Source organism: Catharus ustulatus (genome assembly GCF_009819885.2).
Source record: "Catharus ustulatus isolate bCatUst1 chromosome Z unlocalized genomic scaffold, bCatUst1.pri.v2 scaffold_29_arrow_ctg1, whole genome shotgun sequence".
Lineage (NCBI taxonomy): Eukaryota > Metazoa > Chordata > Aves > Passeriformes > Turdidae > Catharus > Catharus ustulatus.
In genome coordinates, this window is record NW_024879446.1 from 3,238,779 (window position 1) to 3,260,680 (window position 21,902).

A 21,902-nucleotide genomic window follows, 5' to 3' on the forward strand; every position below is an offset into this window, starting at 1 on the left:
ACAGGCTTTTAGGATTTTCAGGATGGCAGTTTCCCTCTTCTGTCTGACTGTGCCATGGTAAGTGCTTCCCATTGCTGAACCAGCAAAGGTCTGTATGAGGTTCTTGAGAAGATGATTGCAAAAAAACCTGATATCACCTTATTTGCACCTGCATTTGGATAGAGAATAGATACCTCACTGTGAGTCACATCACAAAGCTGGCCTACAGCCATTTCAAATCTCAGCCCAGCAACAGTCTCCTTTCCTCCCTGTCAGCCTTTGTGCCTGCACAAGGTGTCAGGGAAAAGTGACATTCTGGTCCTCTTCTCCCTGGCATGCACTCCTGAGATAAAGAAATATCTGTCCTGAGGTATTCAGGGGACCTGGAAACCCCTGCAAACAACAGACACGTAAGAGAGACCGCAATATATACTTAGCATATGATCACAAAAAAAGTTTTGCAATCTGCTATTTTCTGCTATAAAAATCAGCAAGGATCACCTAGAAAAAGGTATTTTAGAGATATTCACTACATCCAGAAAAGAGTCCTAGACTTCTGAAATGCCAGAACTGTGAATGAAATGAATAATTCCTCCTCCAAAATAATTACTTATACTGGGAACCACATGGTAAGGCATGAAAGAGTTTTGACAGTTTATTCATCAGTTCTACCAACAAAACAAAATAATGTTTCACAGAAAGACAACACTAATTTCTCTTAGCATCTAGGTAGGTTTTTCTTACTGACTTTCTCAGGTTAAACAAATTCACTTTATTCCCACTCACTAGCTATCAGATATCTGAAATTCTGTCAGAACAGTTACGAATCCAAATATTAAGACATATCGTTCACTATTTAGGAAAAAAAAAAGTGTTAAATTTATGATGGGAAGAAATCTAATTACCAGTAAAACCACAGAGAGGAGAAAGCTAGAGGCAACACACAGCACATAGCCCAGGGAATTAATAAAACCCCAAACAAACAAGTGTGTTTAGAGCTGTGAAATTTTAAAATGATACAATATGTGTATGTCACACTCAAGCTGTGGCATTCATGTGCTAATGGCAATTACCAGACCTTGATGATAACATCAGTCCTTCCTAAGAAAAAGAAAGTGTGTTTGAAATTGTTTGATGAGGATTCACTTGACTGTCAAATTATTTCCACCAGAGAATGTTATTTTGGTGGATGAAAACCCTGACTTCAAAAGACATTTGAAATGACAGAATGGTTTGGATTGGAAGGCATCTTAAAAGATCATCTAGTTCCAACTCCCTGCCAGGGGCAGGGACAGTCTCCACTAGACCAGGCTGCTCAGAGCCCAGTCTGACCCTGAACAATTCCAGGGATGGAAACTTATGCCAGCATCTCACCATTCTCACAGTCAAGAATTTCTTCCTGATATATAATCTAAAACCTCCTTCTTCCAGTACTTTATTGCAGTTTGAAGTTGTTTTCCAAAGTCTGTGAAATCTTGTTTTCAAAAGGTATGAAGTGCCAAGAAGACATGGACTGGATTCCTCAGAGAAAGGAGGAACAGGGTTTTTTTCAAATCTGGGGACCAAATAGAAAGAAGGTGGGGCCTCTGGATATTGATTTGAAGAAATTTGTTAGTTCTCAGCTCTGGCCATGCACAGTGTCTTTGCTGTCTCTGCCAATGTGGGTAGTCTTTTCCAGAATAATTTTTTTCTCTTACATGTGTTGTCACACGACATTCAGCAAAATCATGAGTTGCAGGATTCATTCCCCAGCTATTGTAGTGATAGTTTATACAGAGATTTCAAAAAGAGATATCCATGTTTTCCAGGGGAAACTGAAGAAGTTTAAATAATCCCTCCCCTTGTCTGTGCAGTAAATTCTTACTGCAGAGAAAGCTGCTCTGTGTCCCATCTCAGATGAATGGTCACTACAGTTTTAAGGCAGTGAAATAAGAAGTTGTTGTGAATTAAACCAAAACTAGGGGCAACACTAAGCAATAGTCATGGCAGAGAAGAATCGCTACTGAGAAAATATATCTTTATTGAGTAAACCAGAATTAGAAAAGAAAAATCCTTAAATGAGAGCTTGGTCATAACCTCTCTATTGCCCAATCCATCAAATATTCATTGTTTTTCTCCAGGTAGCTGATATTCTGTTTTATCATTAAAATGTAAAAAAGACCATGTTCTTACACTGAAGGTAGCAAACACTACTCCATTATCTTTTCTCACACATAGTGGGGTATTTTGGCCATGCTTTACCTAACAGGATTTGGCAGGCCACCAGGAAGAGGAAATTCACCTTAATATTAAGACTTCCATTTTTTACCATTAGTTTCACAAGATCAGAATCTTTAGACTAGGTTATCAGAAAATTGTTTGAAGAGAAAAGATACAAATCCACAGGCATCCAAGAAAAGATATTCAGTGCAAACCAAGATGAATGAAGAATACATAAGCACTGTTAAATAGTGTAATCATTTGTGTGATGCAATTTTTCAGCACCAGGAAAGATGAAGATAAGGTAGAGCCAGCCTCACCCCAGCTGAGGGGAAGGAGATTTTTGGAAACCATGAGCCCAGCACAGGAGCCCAGATAGCTTCTAAAGTTTCCAGCCTTGTAGGTATTTGAACCTAGCTGCCCAAAGCAACCTAAACCAGATGGCCCTGCTCCAAAAGACAAATTTTGGATCACAAAAGGGACCAGAGACTTCCAACCTTCATTGCTTGATTGATTCTACCTCTTACATGCAATTAACACAACCACCCATCAATCCATAATGTAGTATAATTCTATAATTTCTCTTTTTTTATCATAACACTAATTTTCAGCGCAGGAATTTTGCCTTAGCAACATTCAGCGAAACACCAGGTTGCAGCAATAAAGTACATAAATAAATAACTCCCATAAGAAGAGTCAGTTCCTCCTTCTTTGTTATTTTATTTTATGGAAAGAATCAGTCTGCTAGGAAACACATACAATGGGTTCAAAAATTTTTTTATAAATCCCATATTTTCAAAGAGCTTTTCTCAGGTAAATCTGTTGGCAGATTTTTTGAGGGAATGGTAATTTTTCCAAATACCTTCAGCTAACAAGCTGCTGGCACATAATCAACATTCCAGAATAATTTAGTGCTGTTAAACTATTCTACCACCTGCATCTATTATTCTCCCGCTTCAACAACAGTGTTCATTCACCTGAGTAAGCCAAAAACCAAGCTTCCTGCTTATTCTTGTGCAAACAACAGGAGGCTTTTGCTACTCATTTTTACATGTGCCACTAAAATCATTAAAATGTTTCATATCCTGGACTGTGACACAGGATCACAGCATGCACTCCTGTGAATAAATGCTAGGACCACACAGCAGGAGACAAAACTGTGTGCTGAATTTTTGAGAGTACATTATCTATTGTCATGATATTCTGACGGTGCAAAGCAGTCTGAAGTAGGCCAAGATACCCGTTTGTCCTAAAACACAGTTTCTGTCCAAGTTTCACACAAACATTTTGGGACAGATAATCAGAATCATTACAAACTCTGAATCACCAGAACGTGCTGTGCAGAAAGTCTTTGACAGTGTTGGTATAACAATTATCCCTTCTCCAAAGTCCATTGCTCCCTTATCCTGGCTTTCAAAGATCACAGCCCTGCCACTCATTTTCTGTGAGACCTTAAAAAAGTGTTTGCTTCCCCTGCTGTCTCCATCCTCAATCTCCCAATACCAAGAGATACATCCCCTGACCTGCTGGCTTTAGGGTGGGCTACTGTAAACCAGTACCTACCAACTCTCCTCTGTCCATCACCTTTGGAGATCTGTTCATTTTATTCTGGAGCATGTAATTTGAATAGTAGTTTAATAGAGAAGCAGTTTTGGCAGGACACAGACCTACACCCTAGTATGGCCTCCCAAAGGAACCCCCCTGCTTCCAACTAGAACTGGATTTTTTTGTCTCTTTCACTCATTAACAGCCCCCAACAAAAGTAATGTGAACTTTTCACTATATAGTTGGCAGCATCTGAAGACAAAGAAGTCAAGCTTCACTACATGTAGGCACTTCAAAAATGAAAGCCTTCATTAGGGAAAATTAATCAATCCACAACATTATTCAGCCTTTCTGCCTTCTGCTAGTGGTTTTCAAGATCATTCAGGAGTTTTGCAGTCAAATATGTCATTTCCTCTTGATTTTTCGAAGAAGGAAGCTACACATATGCAGAAAATACCACTGGCGTACTATTCAAAAGTCATTGAAGAAAGTGAGAATGCTCCTGATTTGAGACGTCCCAGGTTCTTTGTTTATACTAGCAGGTACTTCAGCGAGACTCCTTGAATGGTGTAAGAATGCTCAGGCAGCCTTTGACAGCTGTATTTTTGTTTAGAATCTGTTTGATGAAAAGAGTTCCTTCAATTAATAACTGTAGATGGAAAAGCAGTGTGTGTCTTCCCCCTGCCCCACCCCCGCCCGCCCCCACCCCCCCCCATCCCCCATTGTGGATACTCTCCTCTTTTCATCTGCTTTAGCAACAGGGAACAAAGCAACATGGATCCCCTTATGCATGCAAAGAAGACCACTTTATTACAGAAATCACCCCCTTTTTATACCTTCAATCTCCACTGGACACAACCAAAACTTAGCAGAAGAAGAGCTGTTCAGCTGCTGCTGCTGTCCACACTTCCAGGCTGCCACTGTGCCTCTCCCCACAGGACCTCCTGGTGAGCATAAGCCTTCAGCACTTTAACAATTATAACCCTATATTCCACAGTCTGCCTGTAGAATACAGCTCCTAGTTACTGTCTCACAGTAGATTGTCCTGCAGTGAGATTGGTTACATTGCTTTTGGAAGAAATGTTGTTTGCTATTAATCAGTTTTTTAGTTCTTTTTAAGGTACTCAACTGCTGACCAAGGCATTGCCCCATCCCACCACACTTTGACATTATTCTTTGGTCACTTAGTGCCCTCATCATCAGTACCTCTGCAGGTAGCAATTTCACATAAAAACGTTTAATTCTTCTCTGACATTAAAATATGGTCTCACTTTTCCATGTCTACACTAAAAAAGTTTTATTCTTAGTCTTTTTTTCTGTGAATGCAGAGTGACATTACTACTGCCTGGCAGCTCACATTCACCACAAAGTAACGAGAGTGAAGTTCTCCTGCCTCACCTGCAAGGGTACAAATACCACAAAAGCAGAGAGCTATGGCAAGCCATGAACTTGGTTTCTTTGAAGCAGCTTGCGTCCCTCACCTATCACTGCTTGGTCCTTGAAAAGTTCTTACAACACAGTCCCAGTTCTGACCTGATGGGAATGACTGAGGTCTCCCTGATTTGAGAGGAACACTCCAGGTTTTCATGTGGGTGGAGGTGCAGAGCAGGGCAGGGGGTGGGTCACCTCACCCTCCCTCCACAGCAGGGAAGGAGAGAAATGTCTGGTACGGGCAGAGTGACTGCTCAGCACAAGGAGGTTCACCATAGGAAGGACCACCATCAGGAATGCTTAAATACATGCTCTTAATCTCAGCCATGGTAGTCCCGAGCTAAATGAACATTTTATAATTCAGTGCACTGCTGGGATAGAGTTAATTTTCTTCACAGGGGCTAATATGGGCTATGTAAGAATTTGTGCAGAAAACAGTGTTGATAACACAGGAATGTTTTCATTACTGCTGAGCAGAGTCTCCACTGAGCCAAGGCCTTTTCTCCTCCGCAATCCACTCCATCAGTAAGCAGATTAGCAACCAGCTGCATAAGTTGCTCAGAGGCCAAACACTGACTGTAAAACCTCACATGGATCTTTGTGGATCTTTGGCTTGAAAGTTTCAAGCTGTGTGAAGGGCACAAAGCAGCTTGTGGGAGAGATTCCTCATAATGTCAAGTATGCCACACAACCCTGAAAAACGGAACACAGAAAAATATTAAAGGTCAAGAGAAACATCCCAACTCTTCACTTTCCATGCAAAATCATGTTAGGTGCTGAAAATACAAAAGCTGTCTGCTGAAGTCCTGGAAACTTGTCTTTTACTCACAGACAAGGAAATCATCAATTTATTTTTAAATCTGTAATTTTTAGTATGTTTAGGTTTCTCTTGGGACCTCACACAGTATTAATAAAATCTTTCTCTATTCTGGACAAAATGTCAGAAATATATATATATATTCCAAAAGACAAAAAGTTTATCTTGTCCAAACCAAGAGCCACCACCTGAGATAAAAGTTGTATGCACACACAAAAAAAAGTTTCCCATTTACATTAAATTGCCCATAAAGGAACTCAACATTGTAACTCAGTCTAGGCCTGTTGTATTTTCAGTGTATCAAAATCAATTACATACTTCAGAGCAATTTTGCATGAGCCAGTGACTTGTCTCCTTCAGAGGTATGTTTAAACATTCAGATGCACTGAAGAATTACATTATTAAACATGCTGCGGAGAATATTAAAAATGGACTGCTGACAAAATTTGTTTGGCTTGCACAGAAAATTCTGACTTCTGCTCATGATCATTGCTGTTAGTTCAGCTTAAATCACACAAGGAAACACACACCTGTTGGAGCAAGTCCAAAGGAGTCTGCAAAGATGCTGAGAAGGCTGGAGACAGGCTGAGAGAGTTGGGGTTGTTCAGACTGGAAAAGAGAAGGCTCCAGAGAGACCTTAGATGCTTTTCCAGTATCTAAAGGGGCTTCATGAGAGCTGGAGAGGGATCTGTGGGACAAGGGCATGTTAGGAAGAGGAGTGATGGTTTCAAACTGACAGGGGGCAGGTTTAGATTAAATATGAGGAATAAATTCTTGACTGTGAGGATGGCCAGGCCAGTTGTGGCTGTCTCATCCCTAGAAGTGTCCAAGGAAAGGTTGGATGGTGCCCTAAACATCTGCTCTAGCAGAAATTGACCCCTGTGGGATTGGAACTTGATCATCAAGGACTTGGTCTTCAAGGACTGTTCCAACTCAAATGGTTTTGTATTTCTAGGATTCTCTGATTATCTGCGAGAGGAGCACTATGGCCTCTGCCACTGGCCAGAGTGCATTAAAACAGTATCTTTTTCCTTTTCTGTCACACTTCCTACCTCCTAAAAATAACACCCAGAAACAGAAATCAATATAGCTCTGCTGAAATCCTTGAAATTGAGCCAGTAAATTAAGTAAAAGATGAAGTACCTTTTCCACAGGCCAAATGCAGTATTTTTTAATCTTCTCTTTGAAGGAACAGAATGTGGAGGCCAGCGTTGAGACACGTTATGTGTGTTTTATAGATGCCCATTTCTTTGCATCACTTGCATTCCCTACATTCCCTAACATTTCCCTCGATGTCACACAGCCCCTTTCTACCAAAAATCCTCACGTCTTTTACACTGGTTCTGTAAAGCTTCTCAAACAGTGACAGTGTTTTGCAGGACACTGTTGGAGGTGATTTTGAAGAAGCTACCACAAAAGTGTGTTGCCTCATGGTTTGGTTAATGAAGTATTTACTCCTCAAGACTGTTAATCAGACACGGTTTTGTGGAAATAAAACATGTGCAGACCTGAGCATAATGAGAAGAGATCTCTTCTGCAGTTACACACATTCAGATAACGGAATTTCTGATTGCCTGTGTCAATGTTCCTCCAACTCCACCAGCTGGAGCTGTACTGTACACCAGATGACCATGTCTATATCACATTCTCCATGCAAAAATACTACTTCTACACTTGCTAAAAAAAAAATCAGGGTCTGCTTTCCCCTCAATTTCACCAAGCTAGAACATAAATCCCAGATCCAGGACAACACCTTTTGAGTCATTAAGACAACACAGAATGGGACAGAACTCTAAAAGAGAGTTTTGGTTTATGAAAAACTGCAGTGTAGGAATTAAATTTAAAATGCAACTATGCTTCAGAAAGCATCTGATACAGTATATGGCAGAAGGACAGAGATTTGAAGTTTTCAAGACTTCATGTTTAGGGCAATCAATGCCTTCAGTCCTCCAGCACTAAAACTTGAGATGCCAGGAAACATGAACATCAAAATTGTCAGCAACTGCACAATCAAGACAGGTTGGTATAGGTGTTTCACAGCTTTACACCTGAAACTGATAGTGTGAGTCCCTGTGGTATTAGCAACTCACCAGTACATGCTAGAAAAGACAGGCATAAAATTCAAGATATCTGCATAATGGAAGTCCGAGGGACTGTTCCTAGGATAACCATTACTTGGACCCACAAGAATTAACATGAATTGTCTTCCTGGAAGATAGAATCATAGAATGATTAAGGTTGGAAAAGACCTCCAAGTTCATTGGGCTAATGCAGCACTGCCTTGTTAACCACTAAACCATGTCCCCAGGGGCCCCATCCACACACATTTGGAACAGTTCCAGAGACAGTGATTCCACGGGCAGTCTACTCCAATGCCTGACCACACATTCAGTGAAGATTTTTTTTCCTAATATCAATACTAAACATCCCTTGATGCAATTTGAGGCCATTTCCTCTTGTCCTTTCACCCTGCAGTGGATTAGACAGATTACAGGATCCAGATCTTTCATACTAGTGTGGGACATTTTGGAAAGACAGATGAAGTGAAAACCTGTAGTGAGATCATGATGAAGAAAAGATATACACCTGTACTGCTGCAGATCCTTAATCCTTGTCTGTGCATTTAAATGCTTCCTTCTGCTGAAACCTAGGTCTAACAAAAAAGGAAAAGAAACACAGAGCACACTTTGCCCTTTATTCATGTCCGCCACTACCACTTGTGTGAAGATTGTGCTCCAAACTCTCTCATCAAAATCTGCTTTTAATTACCTAGTGATTTATTTTGCAATGTAGCAGTATATGTTCTGTTCAACAGCTGATATTTGCTTTGTGATAATTTGTTTTCATGACAAGAAATCTTCAAGGTGAACAAAATCAGGAAGAAACATTAAAATAGTTTAGAATATTAATTTGAAAGTTAAATAGATGAGTAAACGACACATTTCTCACAGTTTTGTCTTAGTAGTGTGTAGACACATTTTTGCCTTGCCACTTGCAGGCTGACAGCATCTATGCCATATTTTCTTCAGCAAATAGTAGGGTGGGAGGTTGGAATTAAAATTTGTTTGGGTCTTTTTTTGAAGCTAATTTTATATAGTACACACTATATAAAAGGCACACATAAACTCAAATCTATAAAAAATCTTGATTTCCATCTCCTTTTCCAATGCAAATCCTGTTTCAGATTTGTCACTGCTTAACATCAGGAGAACAGAACGCTCAGAATGCTGTGCATGGCACTAGTCTGTTTGTCAGTAACAAAGACAGTCAGCTTTAACCAGGAACTAAACAAGCAGCTTTTAGAGCTGGGCTTTACTCTGGCACCAGTTTGATAAGTATCAGATTGCATAGCTGAAAAATTTAGCCTTTTGATTGGCAGTATTTTCTACTAAAGGTTGCTCATTTATTGCCACTCTGTTGTTTTTGGGTTTTTTTTTTTTGTTCTAGACCTTTGGGACAGCAGGGACAATTGGCGTCCTCCTCATCCACACTTCTCATGTGTTTGGGTGTGAATGGGTTTCTCTGGCTTCAGAAAGGCTATCCTAGTTTTAGTCTTCAGTGGAAACACAGCTGTAAAGTTAGCTGTCTGTGCAAAGTGCATTCTGCTCCCTACTCTGGAATATGGGGAAGCTTCTAGACATCACTCTGCAAGGGGTTCTTGTGGAATCCCTTCTTGCAGAAGTGTTTTCTGCTCATTGTGTCTGGGGTAGAGTTATTTTTCTTCCCAAGGGCTTGTACAAGGCTGTGTTTTGGATTTGTGCTGAACACAGGGCTGATAACACAGAGATGTTTTTGTTATTGCTGAGCAGAGTTTTCACAGAGCAGAGGCCTTTTCTGCTCCTCCTGTGGCTGCCTGGGGAGGCACCTGGGAGTTCAGGAGGGGACAGAGCCAGAAGTGGTGATGCAAACTGACCAAAGGGATATTCCAGACTATATGGCATCATGATCAGTGAGGGGAAGAAGAAGGAAGTGTGGGACATTTGGAGTGATGGTGTTTGTCTTGCATTCATCTTCCCAAATCACCATTACATGTAACAGCTCTGCTCTGCTGGGAATGGCTAAACACCTTTCTGTCCCTGGGAAGCAAGGAATTTCATTCTTGTTTTGCTGTACTTGTGTGCATGGGTTTTGCTTTCCCTATTAAACTGTCTGTATCTCAACCCATGAGTTTTACAGCTTTTAGCCTTTTGATGTTCGCCTTAGTTCCTCTGGTGGGGGGTGAGTGAGCTGCTGTGTGGGTCTGGACTGCTGTCTGGGGTTAAACCACAACATCTCCTGAAACTGCTTTCAGCAAGTCCATCAGAGTCACCCACTGCATAATCCCACCTGCTTCACACTCGTTTTTGGTTGGTTTGTGTTTGACTTTTCTATCTGATGCAATTTATATTCAGAATTTGACACCCTGGCTCTGGATAACCTCAACTTCATTCCTGAGTTTGTGCCCTTCCCTGCAATAACACAAGTAAAGGTCTCATATGACCACTCATACTCCTTAAGGATACCCTCCTTTCACCCTGAATCTTTAGGTAATCCAATTCAACTGCCCACTTTAATACCCTTGATTTGATTGTGTCATTTGAACGGCACTAAACCAATGTTTTACTTCCAGGAAAATTCCCATTAAGATCAAAATAATTGTTCATGATTCCTTAATCTCTTCTACGCAATAATAGTAAACAGTTCAACACACACTAATTTATTTTGCTTCCTTTAGTTGCCCCTGCCTGATGAATCACAGAAGATCCCTAAAGACCAGAAAGAAATAGCTGATAGCAATAAAACACAATCAGGTTTTGATTTTTTGCTTGCTCCCTGTTCAAACATATCTATCTACCTCCTATGCTTCCACTCTGTCTACCCTAGCTACAAAAATGAGGGCTGTGGATGGCTCCCTGAGGATCTCTGCATCCATCATAATTTTCAGTTTGGCAGGAGAGAAAAAAGGTAACTAGCCACTAGTAGATTGTTGTGTAGGAGAGAGGAATCATGCAGCCCCTGATAAAGGATGCTGACTGCAGGAAAAACATGATAAATCACAATTCAGGTGATGAGAAAATTCTCTTAATTGCTAACCAAGCTGTCACCAGCACTTGTGTTATTGTGTCTATATGCATCAATCACCTTGGAGAGAAACACTCAGAAAAGATAGCACTGCTAGTCCTCTGTTTACTGAACTACTCACTTGTTTGCAAAATGCTGCCTGCACTTGTCTTGGACTGCAGCTCCCAGGGACAAGTCCCCACTTTGTTGTGTTTGTACAGCAATAGGCACTGAAAACAAAACGAAACAAGACAAAACAAAACAAAACAACAAAAAATATTTTTAAAAACCAAACAAAAACAAAAACAACCACACAAAAAACCAAAACCTAAAAACCTGTAAACCCCCCCTGGCTGACATTCTCTGTCAGAGATATCTGGGATGCAACCCAAATAAACACACCTGAATCCAGCTTCACACCTCAATTATTGGAAATTTTTTCAGGCTTCAGACATAACCTCCTGCAGCTGCCAAAGCAGGGAGCAGCTACAAAAGTCAGAGCTGAGGTTCAGAAGAAAGGTTTTTCTTTCAGGCCTGTGTGTCTTTTTCAGGCAGTAAGATGTCAGATAAATTTGCAGAAATGGATGAAAAGTAATGCCAAGCCAACAGATTAATTTGTTCATGAGGCATTTCCTGCATGCTATGTTAATTCCAGCATGAAAAAAGCATTCTGAAAGTTGGCACAAGTACTACAGTGTGTGGTGTCTTAATTGGCTGTTAAGGTTAGAAGAACACTGATTAGGAAACAGGTGAAGTGTTTATTACTACCATGAGCAGCTTCAGTAAACTCTAACTGAAAGTTTATTTATAGATATTACAGCAAACTTCCACAAGAAGGGGCCAGAAAGAAGAAAAAAACCTAGGACACTTTGTAAAGCAGTTTTTGTGCTAATACTGACAACCTGCTTAGCATTTTTCACTGCTGAGGTTAAGTAATGGGGCATGTCCAAGCAAACCAAGAAACATTCCAAGAGGAGGCAGATCTCCATCAGGCTGCTTTGCTTCTCTAATTTTAGCATCCATGCAGAGAAGAGAGGATCAGAGAACAAAATTCTACTTTGGGTGACCTGGTATCCATAAGACATTGAATTTGAGAAGAGAAACCTTCATAGACTCTGTTCAGGCAAAATCCTCATCACCCTGACACCTGTGACTTTCTACCAGTGCTGATACACATGATGCAGTCAAAATGATAATGGCTTGCACCTGTGTTGTTTTAGAAACATAAATGAAGACCAAACTGAAAAGGCAGTGGTCCTTTAGCCCTGCTCCTAGGAGTGTCTCTGCTACACATCTCTCCTAAAGCAACATAAAGTGTAAAGATGGAGACAGAAACAAAGGAATATGCTGATGTACGCCTACGTCAATGGCACGCCTCTCTGTCAGATCTTTTGGTGCATTTCCATTTCTGTCATCTTGTCAGTTGCATAAATCTATATTCACAATAATTAAAATCAAATCCTTGCTTTGCACTCTCCAAGTTGCATCACAAGTGTTCTGCACATTTTTCATGGAGACAGCTCAAGGGCAGACATCAAGAGAGCTACAAAAATGCAGCTTTTGGTCAAATAATCAGAGAAATAAAGTGAGAAACCTGTCACTCATCAGAGGACCAAAATGTAGTCTGATTTTTCCAGTCCTAATTATAAGAAGTAATTGTTGTTCTAGCATTTAATGCAAAAAATAGTTGCCTTTTCCAGAAGCTAATCCCTGCCAGAAGGAGACACAAGTTTTCAGCTTAGTGTATTAGTGATTCTTCATTGTGTCAGTTGTGTGGTAATACCAGATGCAGAGCAATGCATTGGTAGGACAGAACTAGGGAATAATAAAGCATTCAGAAAACACCTCAGAGACGTAATTTTCTTTCAATTCATATATGTTCTTGTTGGAGAGCTTCTGCTCCAGCCTTTCCCCCATTGACCATAGCAAGTCTTTCTCACTGCCTTGCTCTCACATGGTCAGATTTTCTGCTGTGTACTGCAGAATGTCTGAGCTGTTCGACCTCTCCCTTTCTGAGAAGGAATGGGTCCAATGATGAGAAGGTTTCAAAGTTATTAATATTCCATCTCTCTTCAGAGCTGATTAGCCAGTTACTAGATCTGAAGGAACTCTAATGTATTGAGATATAAGGCCAAAGTACTTGCACAATTTGGTGAGGACAGTGCATCCCTAGAAGTACATTTCAGAACAGGAAAACTGTCCTTCTTTAGGTTGATTGCTTGCCTCCAGAACAAAAGAGATCTCCAAAAATAGGCATGCCTGTAGGTGATGCCTGCTGGTATCTGGCAGCCAGCCCTGCAGGGGCAGGTAAAGGGATATTCCAGGATATTCCCAGACTGCTCCACAAATAGGCTTGCTTTTGCTTTGCCATGGCACACAGAGAACTAACAATATAGTTTAAATAAATCTGAATTGAATGACTCCACATGTTCCCTGGAGTTCCACAAATTCTTAATGTTTTTTCCTCAAGATTACTCTAGATTTGTGAGTTTTAGCAGATCATGCAGGAGAATTAGCAAATAAGCAGATAATAATCTTTGAAAAGAACTGCTGTAAATGCTGCTACTAAACGACTTCCTAAAATGAGAAGAAGCATAAGACTTTGTGTTGTTACTAGAAAATACTCTGAGATTCATTAGAGAGTAAATTTCAGAATATGTTTGAACACAGTTCCCCTTCTACTGATTGCACATGCTGTCACTGTAACAAAAAAGCAGTAAAGAAGCCAGAGCTGGGAACAACCCTGGTGTCCCTGAGGAGCTGCAGTCACCTTCATCAGGACACATTGGGCTTTAAGGAGAACACCAAGTACTCCAAGTGTGGAAAAATATATGTTGGAAAGAGGCAGCACTTCTCTTTACAATTCAACCTTCCTGTCAGTGCCTAAACAGGTGCTGAACATGAGCCAGCAGTGAGCCAAGAGCCTCCTGGCCTGTATCAGGAATAGTGTGGCCAGCAGGAGCAGGGAGGTCATTCTTACTCTGAATTTGGCACTGGTTTGGCCACACCTCGAGTGTTTTGTCCAGTTCTGGGCCCCTCAGTTTAGGAAGGACACTGTGGGGCTGGAGCATGTCCAGAGAAGACCAACAAGGCTGAAGAGGGAGCTGGAGCACAAGTCCTGTGAACAACTGAGGGAGCTGGGGGACCTCAGCCTGGAGAAAAGGAGGCTGCTGACAGGACACTGCAGCCAGGTGGGGCTCAGGTTCTGCTCCCAGGTTACAAGAGACAAAACAATAGATCACAGCCTTAAGCTGTACCAGGAGAGGTATAGGTTGGATATTAGGAAGAAATTCTTCACAGAAAGGGTGATAAGACACTGGAAGGGGCTGTATGGGGAGAGGTGGAGTCACAGCCCCAGGAGATGTTTAAGGAAGGACTGGATGTGGCACTCAGTGCTGTGGTGTGAGTTGACAAGGTGGTCTTGGGTCATAGGTTGGACTCGATCTCAAAGATCTTTTCCAACCTAAATGATTCTGTGATTCTGCAAACAAGTACAGTAAATTCACGAATACAAGCCGCACTGAATATAAGCCGCATCACTGGGTGTTGGCAAACATTTTGGTTTTTGTCCATAGATAAGCCGCACCCGAATATAAGCCGCTTTGTCGTTCGCAGCGAGGACCCGCGTGCAATTAGTAACAGAACCGCGGGAGGGCGGGGTTTACTGGCTGAGCTAAGGCTGTGCAGGCTCGGCCCGCTAGGGGCCGCTGACGGGGCCAGGTGGCCCAGCCCGGTGCTGCCGCTCGGGGCCGGCCGCCGCTGCCCCTGGGCTCGGTCACCCTGGGTCGGCGCTGCCCCGCGGCGGCAGGCAGGGACGGAGCTTCCCCTGCTCCTACGGCAGCGGCGGCGGGCGGGGACGGAGCTTTCCCGCGCCCGTGGCGCCGGCGGCGGGCAGGGACGGAGTTTCCCCGCTCCTGCCGCGGCGGCGGCGGGTGGGGACAAAGCACCCCGTCGGCTCCCCGAGCCGCAGCAATGGCGGCGCACGCTTCCACCCCCCTCCCCGGGCCGCAGCAATGGCGGCGCGGGCTTCCCCCCCCCTCCCCGGGCCGCGGTAGGGGCGGCCCGGGTCCCCCCCCCCCCTCCCCGGGCCGCGGTAGGGGCTGCCCGGGTCCCCCCTCTCCTCCCCGGGCCGCGGCAATGGCGGCGCCGGGCCCCCCCCGTCTCTCCCCTGGGCTGTGGCAGAGGAGGAAAGAGAGCTCTCCCGCCTCTCTCCCCGCCCCCCGTGCTGCCTACAGGGAGCCAGGCTCCACCCGCGGTGCAACAGAGTAGCGATTTGTAACAATCGCAAAATGCCGACTTTGCAGCTGCTCGGCTCAGCACTCTGGCAGGCGCTTCTGAGGTTGTATTAGCCGCTCCTGATTATTAGCCGCATTTCCGGTTTAGGAGCAAAATCTTAGTCAAATTGGTGCGGCTTGTATTCGTGAAATTACTGTAGGTCTGCTTGGCATTGCAACTAGAGGGGATAATTACCAGTTTCTTGTCTCTCATTGGTGGTGTTGCTGTGCCAGGTTTTGCTGCAGGGCAGCCTGGGCTGTTTTCATGTTTTAATAAATTTTTAAATAAATTCTACCATCCCTTTGGGTGCCCAGTGCATTTTTCAAAAAATCCTCTTTCAAAAACAGAAACTTCAGCAGCGAAGTCCTACCATACTAGGCAGGCTGTGTGCTCAGCCTGCAGTGATTCTTGGGAGCAGAAGCACAAGGAAACAATCTCCAAATCCATGTACACTTTCTGTTCAAACTGTGACAAAGCTGTGGAAGAGAGCGTTAGGATTATTTAACCTAGAGAAGTCTCCAGGGAGACCTTCTTCCAGCCTCTCAGTACTTAAAGGCAGCTTGTAAGAAAGATGAGGACTGACTTTTTAGTAGGCTCAGTAGGGGTAGGACAAGAAGTAATAATTTCAAACTAAAAGAAAGTAGATTTAGATTAGGAATATGGAAACCATTTTTAATTATGTGGATAGTGAAAAAGTTGCTCAGATTGGTCAGTGGAGCTGTGGGTGACCATTCCCAAGAAACATTCCAGGTCAGGCTGGATGGACTCCAAGCAACCTGAACTACTGAGAAGTGTCCCTGTCCCATGACAGGGGGGTTGGACTGAACTGTAAAGGTTCCCTCCAGCCTAAACTATTTTATGATTCTACAAGGAAATTTTCAACACTCATGGCTATCTGTAAAGAGTGGATGATCCGGTGAGTTTATTGGCAGGAGTACAAACACTGAAACAAGAGGACTGGCTGCTCCCTGGCTTACACTCCTGTTGCACGCTGCCACAAGGTGACAGATCACAACCTCCGAACCTGTGTTCACCTCCAAAATGAAGCCAGAACCCAGACTTGGGCTGAACTGATAAGCTGCAGTTCAGCAGGGTTGGCAGTGCCAGCTGAGGAGCTCATCTCCCTGTTCCTGCACCTCTCGCTGCCATAGTAGTAAATCCCCCAGAGATGATGGTGCGGGCCTGGCAGGCAGCCTTAGGACGCCCACAGCCAGTGTCTCATCACGGGGTGCTACACTCGGTCTGGGAGACGGAGAGGCAGGGCCACAGGGAAAAGGCAGGGAAACCACGAATGCGCCAGCTGGGATCTGCACTTACCACGCCCGAATGTTTCATAGCCTGGTCCTGAGCAGTTTTCCTGCACATCGGCAGCTCCTTGGCTGAACGCTGATTTCCGCTACGGTTTCACCTCCACTGACGAGGTTACCATGGAAACTTCTCTGCCTGAGAAACCGAGAAGGCCGAGCTGCAGCCTGGAGAATGCATAAATCAGAAAGCAGGGAAGAAAGTCAGAAACAAGCAAGGGTTTAGGAAGTGCCCCTTTCTCACGAAAACAGCTCCAGAGCACGTTAGAAAGGGCAAGAAAGGGGCTGTATGCTAGCAGATGCCTCCTGTTACAGAACAGAGCACAGGCTAGTCAAGAAGATGCTGAATTACAATGCAGAGAGCACAAGGAAGAGATAATATTCTCGCATGAAATATTTCATTGCAATTATCATCCTAGAGTATGATCAACACTCAGCCTTCCCCAACTTGTCCCAGATAATACTTTTGCCTTTCCTTCCTTTCCTAGTAGCATAAATTAGTTTTAACCAGAATCTCATATGGGGATAACTGTCCTGTATCTTTCTTCTTTCTACACTGCTCTCATCCCCTCTTTTTCCTACATGCACTCCAATAAACCCATGATTTGATTTGCTGCTTTGACCTAATATGTGCACATGGGGATGCAGTATGTGGCAGTATTTTTTTTTCCTAAAAGTGGGAGACACACTTAAAGAAGGGGATTCTGTCAAATGCACGGCTCTCAGATAACAGTAGCACAGAGTAGCTCATTCCTTATGGGTCACAGACAAAAGACTGAAGAAGGCGGTGTTGCAAAAGTGGACTTAATTCTATCCCTTCCTCAGCTGTTTACCACCATACTTAATATGAAAAAAAAAAAAAAGAGTTGTGTGTCTGTTTCGTAAATATGGAGAAATACCTCACACAGTCATCTTGATTAAGTCCCAGATGGTCCTAAAATAATTAAGATGAAGGATTAATCTACTTGCTTAGGAAAGTACCTTCCTCTGCCTACCTGACTCTCAGCTGCAGCATCCTTTCTGCTGGCTGGTAATCATATGCTCACAGCATCAGCTATATTGAGTAAATCTTGGAAGCAGAGCTAGGGACTGCACTGAAAACTTAAACTATCCTGCTAAATGAATTGACCATTTCCCAGTGATCTTCAGGGAGGTAGCAGTTGCAGTATAGTGCTCCCAGATTAAAACATGTGGTTTTTTGTTCAAGGGTAAGGCACCACACAACCTTACTCTCAATGATGTCTCAGAAGACTAGAGGTTAAAATTATGCCATTTGCAATTACTCTTTATAGGACATAACAGACACAGCCTGTGCTTAGACAAACAGAAAGCAATTACTTCTGTTGTTAAATAGGCCCTTTGATCACTTTGCTGTCGAACAAGTTGTTATTATGATTTTATCAACTGTCCTTAATCCTTTCCTGGGGTGAAGTCTTACTTATCATTGCTGTCCTAAGAAAAAGACAGTCTATCTTTCCAAATTTTTCTTTTCTGACCTTTTCATGGTGTCAAGGTTGGATGTAAGTGACAGGGTTTTCATTAGTTAGGTATTTGCAAAGAAAAGCTCCTGTTTGATTTTATGAACAGGGGAGTGAGAAGCAGATATTTCCATCTCAGTCAGAAGGATAATGATACCTGGCAATGTGAGAAAGTTAGCTCACAGAGATTCCTGTCATCGGGAAAGTCAATTTGCAGCAAATCACTGTGTCAGAAGAGACACGGGACCAGGGCTACTCAATACATGAGGTATCTGCAGTTCTGCAGTCTAACACATGGTATTTCAATGACTCATTTTTGAATGGACCTTAAAGGAAAGGACCTTAAAGATCACCTAATTCTAAAGATCCTACCACTAGGATTCTTCCTAGGTATGATATATATTTAGAATAATTCTTCATCTCTTCCCAAAATCTGTGATGTTTCCATGCTGCTCACTCATTTCCCCCCAATGAAATACATCATTTGGATTTTGAAACCAGTAAAAACAGGTTTGTCAAACCGCCTCTATTGACTCATCAGACCAATAAGTTGTTCTCCCAGATCCAGCTAGAAAAATAAATCTTTTTGAAAAGGGACTTATGATACTTTTGCTTTTCTGTTGCCTGTCAACATTTAGTAGCTGCAGAGCACTGGCTTTTGCTTTTTGCTTTCAGGAAAACAATAGTGGCAAAAACTTACTGTGAAGGTAAGAGTCCCTATCACCATGCTCACTATTAATAAATGAGGGATATATTTTTAAAAGAGGAAGGAAGAAACAATCTGGGAAATTCAAGTAAATCAACATATAACTAATTCTGTAACCCAAGTTACCAAGTCACAGGTTTTGCAAGATATCCCTGTTGCCAACAGATAAACTGATATACATACATACATACATACATACATACATACATACATACATACATACATATATATATATAAATCCTCCATGCCACAGAAATGACACATTTGAGAATTTTGGCAGAGATTGTCATGGAAGAAGTTTTATGTTCATCAGATGCAAAGCTGAAGCACAACTGGGACCTGGGCATCTTCAGCAGATCCATAGGGAAGCCTTCCTGACAACATAAATTTGCATGCCCTGAGGCAGCTTTAATATTCTCTAAAGGTTAGATCAGTCTCTGAGTATGGCTGGGTGGATAAAAGACCAGATGGAGCCACTCTAGATGTCCAATATCAGCTTCTAATGATCGAAAAGACAGCTTGCCAAGTAGCATGGAAGGTACATTGACTGGAAATGGAGAAGAGCTACTGCAAAAGCAAATAATTCTCTTTCATTTTTTCTGACAAAGATTATAAATACTTTAAAAGTCCAAAAACTGCCGAATGTGTACATGATGCTAAAGAGTTGACATTGGTAAAAAGGGTAATGGCAAAAGCAGGGAACAGCAGTAATTCTACAAAAGTAAAGCACCACATTGAAAAATCACAAGAGAAAAATCAAATTCTACAAGAAGAACCACTGTGACCTAGAGCTCTAATTGCAAGGATTTCCTACAGTTTCCAAGAGTAGAGAAAAATGTTTCACTTTCTTCCAGCTCTTTGGCACTTTCTGGTACTTCTTTTGCGTTATCTACATTGCTTTATGCCATTCACCTGTAGAAATTAAATTTATATGCAGGTTTGCTTCACATGCTGTTGTCTGCTTACAGTAGTGTTTGAGTATCTTAACATTTATTTTAGATTTGATGATTTCACTATGTGATTGAGTATTTGAAATGGTGCACCCTTGCCTTTTTTCAGTCTCAGAGTTCATAATGGCAGATGTCCATTGTTTGCACTATGTAATGCTTTGTTAAAGGGTTTCACTGGGGAGCAACAGAAGCCATTTTCTGGTGGAATTAATCTGAGTGCTACACTCTGAGGACTGAGAAGAAACCTCTGAACCTGCAAAATAGAGCTTGTTCAAGTAAGCTGAGAGCTCAATATGCACAAATAGATGGGAAGTTATCAAAGAACAGTGGGAAGGTAAATTTACTTTCTTGGCATACTGAGAAGAATGTAGCACTATACAAAAATTCTTCTGACTCCAAAGCAATGAAATGGCAAGGCATGTATGTTATAAGTTTAATAGTCAATTGCTGCTCTGTTATAAAACTTGAGCATGTCCACCACATTCTTTTTTTTAGCATTTAATCTTTTGCATCTGAAGGCTGACTCTTCTGACTCCTGATTAAAATCAGTAGGACTACTAAAAGACATCTCAGCAGTCTGATAATAAAGTCTTTATTGAATAATGGAGATTTTAGGTAGCTTTATAGTACGGGCACTAAACATTGCTGTTCATTCTAGAAGGAAGAAGTCACAAATTTTATTAATAGCCTTTCACCATCAAGCCCAAATATCTAATGAGATTTCACTTCAGGCCCTACACTTCTAATTTTATGGAAAGCAACACCTCCCTAAATTCTCTTTAATAAACCAAGAATTGATTGACCACATAGCTAAGCTGTTCTCTATCTTTCTGCCTCCAACATTAAAACAAGGTCTGAGCTACAGTGTAGGAAGTGCCTGGAGCACACAGCCTGTGTTGGTGCTGCAAACAGCTGGTCACATCTGCATCCCCACTCTGAATTCTGTGAAAAAGGGATGACTGTGGAATGGAAACACAATGTCAACCACAGTGGCTAATGGCCTCCAGCTGCTAAAGCTGATACAGCATCGTAGATCATGCCCAGCAGCACCTAATTTTTCAATGTGCATGTTCTTGCGGACAAGTTTAAAAGGTCAGAGGGTTACACAAGAGTGAAAGGAAGAAATCCTATGCCTAAGGAAAACAAGTGCAATATGTTTTCCAGGGTTAGGGTCAGAGATTTTCTGACTGAATTCCTGAGAATGTGGCACCTTGTATCCTCAAGGATTCCATTAAAAGTCCACTTTCTTTTATAACCAGAGTTGTGGCAATTAGAAGGGGTCATATATATGCAACTCAAAAATGTGAAGCAAAACACTATTCATTATCAAAAAGTCATTATGTTTTAGTATCACTTTTCCACAGAACCCTACTGGAATATTGCTTCCCATGGGGTTTCCCTGTAAAAACAAAAATTAAAAATAATAAACTTAGACTGGTGTAAAACCGTTTGAATTCTAGCTTCAGTGATTTCCCTTCCTCCCTTTTCTTGCACAGGTACTACAACAGAATGCAAAAACTGTACCTGGTGCTGCCACTTCAAGATTTATCTGTTCTCCTTTTAGTACATGAGTTCTCCCACTCCCTCTGTAGTGTGTCTGGCAGGGCATTGAACAAAAGTAGATCCTTAGTCCTGAATCGTAAATCCTAAAATAATTGGATGGGGCCCTGAGCAACCTAATCAAGTGGGTGGCCCCGAGTTGGGGCACTGGATGGTGGTGGTAGTTGGAACCAAATGTTCTTTAAAGAACCCTCCAACCAAAATCATTCTATGCTCCTGTGATTCCAAATTATAGACTCCTAGAGGAGTATCCTGGATTATAATCATTATATCAAATTATCAGGTCAGAAGTATCACATTCAGTGACAGACAGCCTCTAGTTACACAGACCATCATCTCTGCTCCCATGGAGTTTCCTCAGTTACTTTCCTCAATAATTTATGTTTAATCAATAAGAAAAAAAAAAACAGTACTACTCGCAGTGGCATTAGGCCATCTAGTAGTTTGCAGACAACAGGAAAGGTGCAATGATACTGTGATATCTGCTTTTGTATGGACATGGCATAAGTAGCTGCTGAGGGGCAAAATCTGTGTGGAGGCATAACCATGACATCATAATTCATGCTGAAGCTCAGCCACAATGTATCCACGTGACTTTATTGGGACATTCAATTCCTG

General features: G+C 42.1%; 1 long non-coding RNA gene across 2 annotated transcripts; it reads right to left on the reverse strand.

Moving 5' to 3' along the window:
* Positions 1-2,738: 2,738 nt before the first annotated feature.
* On the reverse strand, positions 2,739-17,612 carry LOC117011254. Of its 2 annotated transcripts, XR_004420914.1 has the most exons (5): positions 17,586-17,612; positions 16,604-16,758; positions 11,154-11,241; positions 4,560-5,847; positions 2,739-4,339 (listed from the first exon to the last, which is right to left on the reverse strand). It is a non-coding gene; the product is annotated as an uncharacterized LOC117011254 (long non-coding RNA). The 2 variants fall into 2 exon arrangements; XR_004420913.2 differs by lacking the exon at positions 17,586-17,612 and having other exon boundaries at positions 16,604-16,919.
* Positions 17,613-21,902: the final 4,290 nt, after the last annotated feature.